Genomic DNA, 10,287 nt, shown 5'->3' with positions numbered 1-10,287 from the left:
CGTTTCATTCCCCAACCAGACCTCTCTGAGGGAGCTTTCTAGTGTCAGCGTGATCAGAGTGCAGGGAATTAACAGGTGAGCCTGCACTCTGTCACATTTTGTTCTGTATTTGGGGACATATTTATTGACCTCTTCTGCCTTATTATTGATAACTCTACCATTTCCATCTAGTAATGAACTGTGATGCTCTGTACCTCAGGGGAACCCTCTATATCCCCATGTTCATCTTTATAAAAAGATTGTGTGGCATCCAATGCAAAGTTTGTCATGTTGGGTGTCTTCGGAAGGCTCATGATGCACTGAGCACAGTTGTTACAGTGATGTTATAGTAACTGTTACAGTAATTGTTATAGTAATGTTATAGGTTATAATTTCATGTATGTAGTTATGAGGCTGAAATGTATCCTCATGGCTTAAAATAAGCCCAGGCAAAAACTCTCCAAAAGCAGAGAGGCAGTTCACACCTCATCAGGGCAGGTATGGGTCAAACCCAGCCCAGCCTCACGGAAACAAAGGACGCTGACCTAGGCAGCAACAAAAGAATCTGTTAGACTCGCAGGGAGTCACCCCCCCCTTCCTTTGGTCAGTTTGGAACTGTGATGAGGTGATGCTCATCTGACTCTGAAGGGGCGGGGGGCAAAGCCAAGAGGGAAGAAAGAACATGATAAAAGGGAGAGACATTTGCCATGCTCTTCCTCTCTCTTCCACCTACACCTACACACACCACACCAAGCGACTGAGGCGCTGATCAAAGGGAAGAGCCTGGCTGAAGAGCAACCAGCCAGCCTGTGGCGAGAAGCATCTAAGTTTGTAAGGGCATTGAAAGTGTTAAGATCAGCTTAGAATGTGCTTTGCTTTTATTTCATTTGACCAAATCTGACTTGTTATGTTTTGACTTATAATCACTTAAAATCTATCTTTATATTTAATAAATTTGTTTATTCTACCTGAAGCAGTGTGTTTGGTTTGAAACATGTCAGAGGCTCCCCTTGGGATAACAAGCCTGGTACATATCAATTTCTTTGTTAAATTGACAAACTCATATAAGCTTGCAGCGTCCAGTGGGCATAACTGGACACTGTAAGACAGAGGTTCCTAGGGTTGTGTCTGGGACCGGAGATATTGGCTAGTGTCATTCACTTGCAAGCAGCTGGGAGCAGCTTACATGCCAGAGGCTGTGCGTGAATAGCCCAGGAGTGGGGGTTCTCACAGCAGAGCAGGGTAAGGCTGGCTCCCAGAGTCAAGGTTTGGAGTGACCTAGCAGATCTGGTGTCCAGATAACACCAGAAGGGAATGTCACATGAACCAATGCCATTGTCAGGATTCTTTTTGTTCCTAATATATTTTAAAAACTCCTTGTTGTCCTTAACTCTGCTGGGCATAGATTTTACCTTGTATCCCTTGGCTTCCCCAAATCCATTTTCTACAATTCTTAACTTCTGATTTATATTCTTGACTACCAACTACCCCTTTGTTATATATAATTTTTATTTTTTACAGCTGCCTTCACTTCCCCTCTAAACCAGGTTGGCTTTTTAACGAGAACAGCCTTCTTCCTTGATTGTGGTTTTTTGGGTATCTAGTAAAGTGTTCTTAAATTATTCCGAATTATTATTCACATTTTTTTGATTAAATTCTTCCTCCCAGCTGATTTGACTCATAATTATTTTCATCTTTGTGAAACTGATACTTTTAAAGCACACATATATATTATTGGTCCGGATTTTATTCTGCTTGCACTTTATAAATGTGACCAAGTCATGATCACTTGTACCTAAGCTACCATTAATTTTTAGTTCTGTGATCAGCTTTTCTTTATCTGTTAGGCTAAAGTCTAACATAGAATTCCCCCATGGTGGTTGCAACACCTTTTGAGTTAGGAAATTGTCATCTATTGTGTTTAGAAATTCCAAGGATGCTTTACTGCATGAGGCCTCCAGTATACATCATTCAAATAGAAGTCCCCATGATCATGCAGCTTTTTTTTCCTACATATCATAGATAGGTATGTAAAAAGTGGTCATCCTGTTCCCTAGTGTGATTTGGTGGTCGGTAGCAGACACCAGCTAATACCCCCATCTTGTGCTTTTGTGTTAGGATATTGATCCGTAAGTATTCAAGATGATTTTCTTCTGAGTTATCAGTGACTCAGAAACAGGTAATGCCATTTTTGATACAGAGTACCATTCCACCACCCTTTTTGCCTACCCAATCCTTCCTAATAGGTTATAGCCATTAATTTTAACATTCCAGTTGTGCGAATTCTCCCATCAGGTTTCAGTAATACCAACTAGATTGAATTTATGCTCATAAATGAGCAATTGCAATTCCTCGTTTGTTACTCAGGCTCCTGGCACTGGTGTATAGGCAATTCAGGATTTTTTTTCTCTTCATGTCATGTAATTTGGTTCCTTGATTAATTTTATTTTCAACACCTTGATTTTGTGCTGACTGAGAGCTCATATCTGCCCTCTTTTTACCCTCCCCTTTCGTTATTTGTTTTACCTCCTTTTGACTATTCTAGCCAGCCTGTCTCCAAGGAGATTGGTCCCTCTTCTACTGAGGTGGAGGCCATCCAAACTATGTAGCCCCTTCTCCCCACATAAGGCGGACAAGTGTTCCACAAAACCAAAGTCCTCCATCCTACATGACTAATTAGCCAACAGTTCACTTTCAGAATCTTCTGCCTTCTGTTTTTCTCTGCTCGAAGGACAGGAAGGATCTCAGAGAAGATGGCTTGGGCATTCTTTCTCTTCAGCATGCGGCACCAGATTGACACCCACATGAATCATCAGCAGGGCAGGAACCTTTAAATTCACTGCACAGAACTCTGCTGCTCGAACTAACAGAGTAACTGATAGCAGTAGTAGGTCATCTTCCTATATGTGGACCAGCCCTAAAGGAGGGTAAGCTACATATTTCGACACTGGATTACTCTGCCATTTGCCGACTCCAGAGGAATGGTGAAACTCAGGAATACTGGGTTCAACTGCAGGTGCTCTAGTTGGCAGAGACCCTGGTACCCCTGTTCCCTCCAAGCCTGAACTCTTATGCCCACCCTAGTTTGTCTTTACCCTGCCCCCACCTTCTCGTTCCTTTTCCAGTCTCATCTAGAGAGTCCCAGGCACCATCCCCTGAGACTCCTCATTCCAGTCCCACGCTCTCTGTCCAGCTAGTCGCATTGTACCCACCACCTGGGATCCTCATCCAATTACAGTCTTGCCCCTCACTCATCCCAGTTCCAGTTCTCCTCATAGAGCCCTTGTTCTACTCCCCTTGCCCACCTAGTCCTACCTCCTCCCTGCCACTCCAGCTCCTCATCCAATCTCAGTTTCCCATTCCCCTCTTCTCCCCACACCTCCCCATTTCTCGTTGGCTCCTTGTTTCAGTATCATGGCCCAGACAACCCCCCGCTGCAGTTGGGTCCTGGTCCCAATCTTCCCTCCCTTCCCTCCTCCTCAGCTACTTGTCCATCCCACCCACCCTCTGAGGCCTGACACCTCACCCCTCTGCATTTGAGTCAGGTGGCTTCATCCACCACTCTGGCTGGGGCCCTCCAGTGGGAGCACTGACAGCACAAGAGCGAGAGTCTGCCTGCTCTTAGTTCCAGTGCCACAACAGCTTGCCGTTTCTAAGAGCAAGAGTTGCAAGAAAAATTCTGCTCAGATCCTGGTTTGGAGCATGCTCGGTGAGAGGGACTCTTTAAGGAATTTAGCTGGCAAACCCTCACAACTCTCTACTGAGCATGTGCAAACTTAGATTTTTCAGAGGTTTATAATTTTGCCAAATTTGGGCAGCTTTTCATGAGAATAGTGAAAGGCACATCTGGGACACCGAAGTAACCCACTTGCCAAATTTCTAGCCCTTGCTCCAAAGTATGGGGCCTCTCAACAAAATATATGTAATAATTTTTAACATGTATTAATGTATTTTTCCCTAATCTCATTCTCAGAAACAGCTGAAATTTTTTTTTGCCACAGCTTCTACTCCTATCACATAATACTTGTGTGATGAGACATGGCATGGGAAGAGAATCAGCACAAGGGAATGAATGTATTTGACAGGAGTTCAGGTGATCGAGCAGACCCACAGCCAGCCGAAACAAGTGTGTGTAGCAGTGCAGGGAAACAACTCATGCTCTCTCAGCTACCCTTTCCCACTTACAGGCCACAGAGAAAGGAAGTTCTTAGAGCACCAGGAGCGTGTCTTGGAACAATAAAATTGGTAAATGTGTGTCTTTGGGAAGGTGGGGGAGCTGAGCAACTGCCAGTGAGGGCTGGGAATAAACATCAACATATTCTGATGACAACCTGAATTTTTCAGTTCTCATTTGCACCAAAACTCCGCCAAGATCTACAGGTTAGAACACAATTCCATGCCCAAATCAAACTCCAGCTCCGAATAGATGACATGCAAAGGAAGTGGGGCTCAGTGGAAGGCAGAAGGTTAGTCTGATCTGGACTTCACTAAATAAACCCACAGCTATTCATATCCAGCACCTCCACCCCCATGCAGGGCCAATTGGATTGAGGGTTTTGAGGCATGTGATGAATGGGACAGAAACCACAAAAAGGCTGCAAAGAACCTACCACAGAGTTAGATTTCCTTAACCAAGTTTGTAATCCCTCTTGGATCAAGAAGTCATGCCAGTGACTCACAGTGGAGCAACAACATACAGGAAACAAAAACACATACATTGACTTTTTAGGCATATCTTCACTGGAAATTAAAACAAGTCTCCCATTCCTCACAGTGCCACTCACCAGAGACAACACACTCATTCTCTGCTACGTGCAAAGACTATACTGAAAATTGCTTTAGTCGCCACCAGCTCCTATCCTTAAAAGGAATCAGATTAGCAGGGAGGCAGCTCTGGGTCAGAAGCATGCCTGCTATTTTTGTTTTGAAGTAGATGTTGTGCCAGCTGTTCACTTCTGGAAACAAAGTTGAAGTTAACGATGAAAAATACCCTTAACCCAATTTTCAAAAATGGATGGCTAAAGTTAGGCTTCTAAATCCATATTCAGGCACAGGCAGGGCTCAGTGCTCAGGGCTTTTGAAAACTAGGCCATCAACTTAGGCGCCTACATATGGATTTTGAAAATCTTGACCTAACTCTCTAATGGCTAGTAATTCATATATATAAAGTTGGTACACACACACACACAGGCAATCACAATATTTTCTTTCTGATCATAGATCTAGGATCAGTGAGGAAAGTTTACAGTTCCTGAGAGAATTTGTATTGATCAGCCAGAGCATTTCAAGGCCTGGCAGGTCACAAGATACCAGATCTTAATGACAGCATGATCTAAAAGATATACTCAAAGCTCTGCCATGAGTTTACCGGGTGCTTTGGCCAAGATTTCCAAAAACAGGAGCCTCTTAACTCCATATTTAGACAACTATAAAGGTGGCCTGGATTTTCAGAAGTGCTGGGCACCCAGAATGCGGTACTAAGATAAATCCCAGAGCCACAGGGTGCTCAGCATTTTTTTAAAAATCACTTATTTAGGAGTCTCAATATGGATTTATGAGCCTAGTTTTAGGCTCCTGGTTTTGAAAATTTTGATCTTAACCTCTTATATCTTTCAGTTTTCTCATCTTTGTAAAGGGAATGATACATATTCACTTCCCAAAGGTGCTGTGAGTCTTCATTAATTCTTGAAAAGTGGTTGCAAAATGTAAAGTGCAAGTATTATTTCAATAAAATCCACCTTGCTTTTTTCCTTCTTCAGGCTCCAATGCAGGAAAGCACTTACGCATGTGCATATCGGATGGTATTATCATCTCCCCACTTTATAACATTATGTAGAAGACCAAAAATGCATTAAGTCTTCAGCGCCATCTCCCAGGGAATACACAGTTTAACTTGCTGTTTGCTCTCGCCCTAACTTTCTCTAAGTATTACTGTTTCTCAGCCTTGTCCTTCCCATTAGATGTGTGTTTTGGATTATGTTTCTCTAAATGTACGAGTTTCTCTTTTCCCAGGATCTTACTCATTTTTTATTTCCTCCCCATACTTCTAGCTTCTCTAGGTTCCTTTTTTTATTATTTTCTGATGTTTCCAATACTTCCCATTTGAGTGCTATCTGTGAATTTAATAGTGTGCTGTTTTACCTCCTTTTAGATCATCAATATATTTATTAACTGCGCAAAGATCTAAAAATAATTCTAGCAGTATCCTGCTGGATATTGACAACTGAACATAAGTACCAGTGTATACTATAGCTAAGAAGGTTAATGTGATTCTTGGATGTATAAGCGGGGGCCTATAAAAAAAATGGGTAAGACAGTGATATTACCTCTGTGTATGGCATTAATAAGACCTTTACTGGAATGCTGTGTCCAAGTTCAGGAGTCTGTTCTTCAGAAAGAATGCTGACAAATTGGAGCGGGTCCACAGAAGGGCTACGAGATTGAATAGAGGTCTGGAAAACATGTCTTACAGTGATAGCATAAAGCTCAATCTATTTAGTTTATCCCAGAGAAGGTTAAGATGTGACTTGATCATAGTCTACAAGAACCTATACTGGAAAGAGCAGATGGCTGAGCCAAATTCGTCACAGAGCAGGTAAGTAACGATTGGAACACCTTCCCAAAGGGATACAGTGGATTTTCCTTCACTTGCAGTCTTTAAATCATGGCTTATTTTTTCAAAAAATAATACTATAGCTCAATCTGAAGTTACAGACTTGACACAGAAATTATTGGATGCATTTCTTTGGCCTGTAGAGTCAGACTAAGCTGTCACATAATGGTTCCTTCTGGCCTCAAAATCTGCCAATCTATGAAAACCTCGTCTCAGATTGATACACTGTGGTTTATTATTATTGTGCTTTGTTTGCAGTGTTCCAATTAGTTTTCAATCCATTTGACAACTGTGCATTAGCAATCCAATTTGAATTAATGTTATTGAGAGTAAGATATCATGTGATAACACCTTTACTAAAAGATCTACCAAGTTCCCTTCATCCATTCAGTTTGTAATACTGTCAGATAACAGTCAAGTTTGGCTGGAAAACTTTTTTTGCCAAAATAAACTGTTGGGTGTCTTCCTTTGAGACACTTTAAAGAGATCTGATTTTCAGGGGGCAGGTGCTCAGCACTTGATGAAAATCAGGCTGCTTTAAGTTGTGTCAAGCTAAACACCCAAAAACGGAGGGAACCAAAATCACTAATCCTTTTGGAAAATCTTAGCTGTACATATATCATAGGTCAGCAAACTGATTTTCATGAAAATTTGGGAGAATAAAAAATAAAAGTGTATTCCCAGATTGAGAGACCCCATCAGCTAAGAATAGGATGATGAGTTATAAACCTTTCAAAAAGGAGATTTACAATGGAAACTCTGACAAACCCTGAACTCTAGCAATGTCTCTAGGCACCACCCTAAGCCACAACATCTTTCAAACTTGTTGAGGACTTTTAAACTGGGCTAAATATAAATGTAGAAATGGAGGGGGAAATATATATATATATATATATATATTGTTAAGGAAAGAACAGGTGCTCTTTAAAGGCAGAGTAAAAAAAGAAGAGCCATGCACGCAAACACCAAACTGAGCAGACTTGACCAGCCGCAAAAGCATCACACGCACCCTCCTTCCTTTCAGGATTCTCCTAGTCTGCCAGCCATAATCATCTCTCCTCAGAGAAGCTCTCCTGTGGCAGGGCCTGAGGACTCTCAAGCCTTTTCACCTCAATCACCCAATATATTCACACAATTCCACCCTCTGACCTCTCCGGGATTACTGGATTTCTGAAAATAACATGCACAGAACAGCTGGTGTGGACAGAAATGTCTTGAATGTAAATACCATGGCCCCCGAGACAAGGTTTGTGTCCCTTCTTCTGTCCCCATCCCCGGCCTGATCCCCACCCACATCAAGTGTAGGGGTCTACTTTAAAATAGAAAACAATTCAGAGTACTAGGAGGAAGACAAAGGATTCAAGCACCATTGGATATCATGTCTGAGTTTATACTGAAACCCACTAATCTGCCAACAACAATGGTCTGATCAATAAGGGGCCTTTAACATTTCAAGATTTACCTAGGCCTGCATCAAAATGAAGAGATGATGTTTTTTTCCCTAGGTTCCATCTGATCACTTCTCACCCCCTCTTGATGCAGTATATGGGTGGGCAGGTATAGGCACAGTTGGCAGGTTACACCACACACACCAGTTCCATTGTTCAGAAGCTTCTATCCATATATGAAGGCATATTATAATCAATTGTTAGACCAGGACCATTTTGTAATGCTCAGAATTCGGGCTTCCCACCCCTCCAAAGGCAGAGGAATAGTTATAATAACTGACTCATATATCATCACCTCTTATTCAAATCATCGCAAAACACTTTTTAAACTAGCACAAAATAGTGATTGAAGTGGCAGAGGTTAAGAATGTGAAACAGTTAAATATAGCTATTGGAACATAAATTTGCCATAGCAAGTCAGAGCTAAGTATCCTGTGTTTAGCAGTAGCCTGTATCCCATGCTTCAGTGAAAGGTGAAAAGTATCCATAGTGCACCTGGAGAATTTTGCTATCCAATCACCAAGGGTCAAAGTAGTATGTTTTTTACCATCTTGTCAAGCTAGTTTTTAGATGGTGCTACCTTTCTTAGTCCTTAGAGCATGCTACTTCTGAATCTAAACGATCCTAGACAAAGAATCTCTAATTTTTATAACTTCCTTGCTGTTAACTTAGTGTAAACCACTGCTGTGCTGTGTGCCTGAGTCTGCAGACAGCCAGAAATAAGGGGTGTGAACTTCCCCCATTCATCTGAATGTCACGTTAGCTATGAAGCATAGTGATTTATTTTAGTGTTGACATTTACATTATTTCACTGCTGATCAAATAAAAAGAAAGAGGATGAGTGATAAGCTGATGTTGGTTCATGCAGAGCATGCAAAAACCAGAGAGGGATACCACAAAGATCTGCTACCAGTGGTGTCTCATTTTGGTGTCTGAAGTGGGAGGGACTTGCTTTGCGGTGGTATTTAGGAGAGTACCATAATTATTTTTTCCAATTCAACCCCTGTGGATCATACAAGTTAGAAATGGCAACATTCCTTCCATTTCCAGACTTGACTTGCTCACAAAGGAGTTGGTTACAGACGCTGCAATAGCCAGACTGAGTAGATTAAGTCGCTTACTAACTACAGCAAGCTAAGATGCAATACAGTGTATTATACTCATTTATAAATGCGCTTCTGCCCTCTATGGATGGAATACAGCTAATGTGCCTATATGGTTATATTAGAAATCTTCAGTGACTGGAGACTTTAAACAACAAGGATATAGTTGTTAGCACTGCTGATGGGTAATACGAGAAGTCCCTTTTGGCTGCAGTATTAGAGGCCTGTGTTTTTGAAGCTGAAGACTGAAAGTTCTGTTTCCTATGCCGCATATGTGGTGAGCTAACAACCACAGTCACTGTGTGCTTATGTAGCCATGAATAATTATGAGTGGCCAATGGACGATGGGCAGCACTTAGCTATGTTATCTAATTAGCAGAACAGAGAGAGCTAGTCACTTCCAGTGAATTTGGGAAAATGGCATTAGAAAGTCAAGAAATCCTTTTCACCGTTTTGGTAATGTATTTACATATTGCAATTCATTCAAAGTGGACAATGAAATCAGTCTGATCAGCTTTCACTTTCTGCTCATAGTTAGTTTCACTTGCAGGTTTTCCAGCATTAGCAGGATGCTGTTATTGTTTTTGGTTTCCGAGTGTAACCCTTCTGCCCCTCTGAGTTGGCAGCAACAAGGGCCGGGTTCAGTATCCAGGGGTTCCGTTTCAATAACACAATGCAAAACCGGCTCGAGCCCCCACCCAGTGACCTGGGACAATTACATACCACCCCCCCCCGGGCGCCTCTAGGAGGCAATACTTCCCCACTTGCAAGCATGGAGTCCGAGTGTAGCAAAATCCTTTTAATAAAGGAGGGAAACAATGCGGCATCACCATTGGAGAAACACCACAAACCAGATTATAACACAAACCAAAAGCAAAAAAAAGACAATCCACCTCCAAGTATGTTTGGCAATGTCCTTTCCCCCATAGGGTCTTAAGTCCAATCACCCCAAAGTCCAACAACCCAAAAGTCTCTGTCTCTGATCAGTGCCACCCCAGAGTTCAACAGTTTATCTGCAGAGTTTTACCCCCCCAGCCTGGGTGGAAATGGGGGGGGGGGCGCACACAGAGTGTTAAGGGCACCTTACGTGGGCCAGGGCCAACTGCTCTGCCTCTCCGTGGAGTTCTGCTGCAGCCTTCACCAC

Source organism: Mauremys mutica, chromosome 1 (genome assembly GCF_020497125.1).
Source record: "Mauremys mutica isolate MM-2020 ecotype Southern chromosome 1, ASM2049712v1, whole genome shotgun sequence".
Classification (NCBI taxonomy): Eukaryota; Metazoa; Chordata; order Testudines; family Geoemydidae; genus Mauremys; species Mauremys mutica.
The sequence above is the reverse complement of the archived record's forward strand: the minus strand, read 5'-3'. Positions refer to the sequence as shown.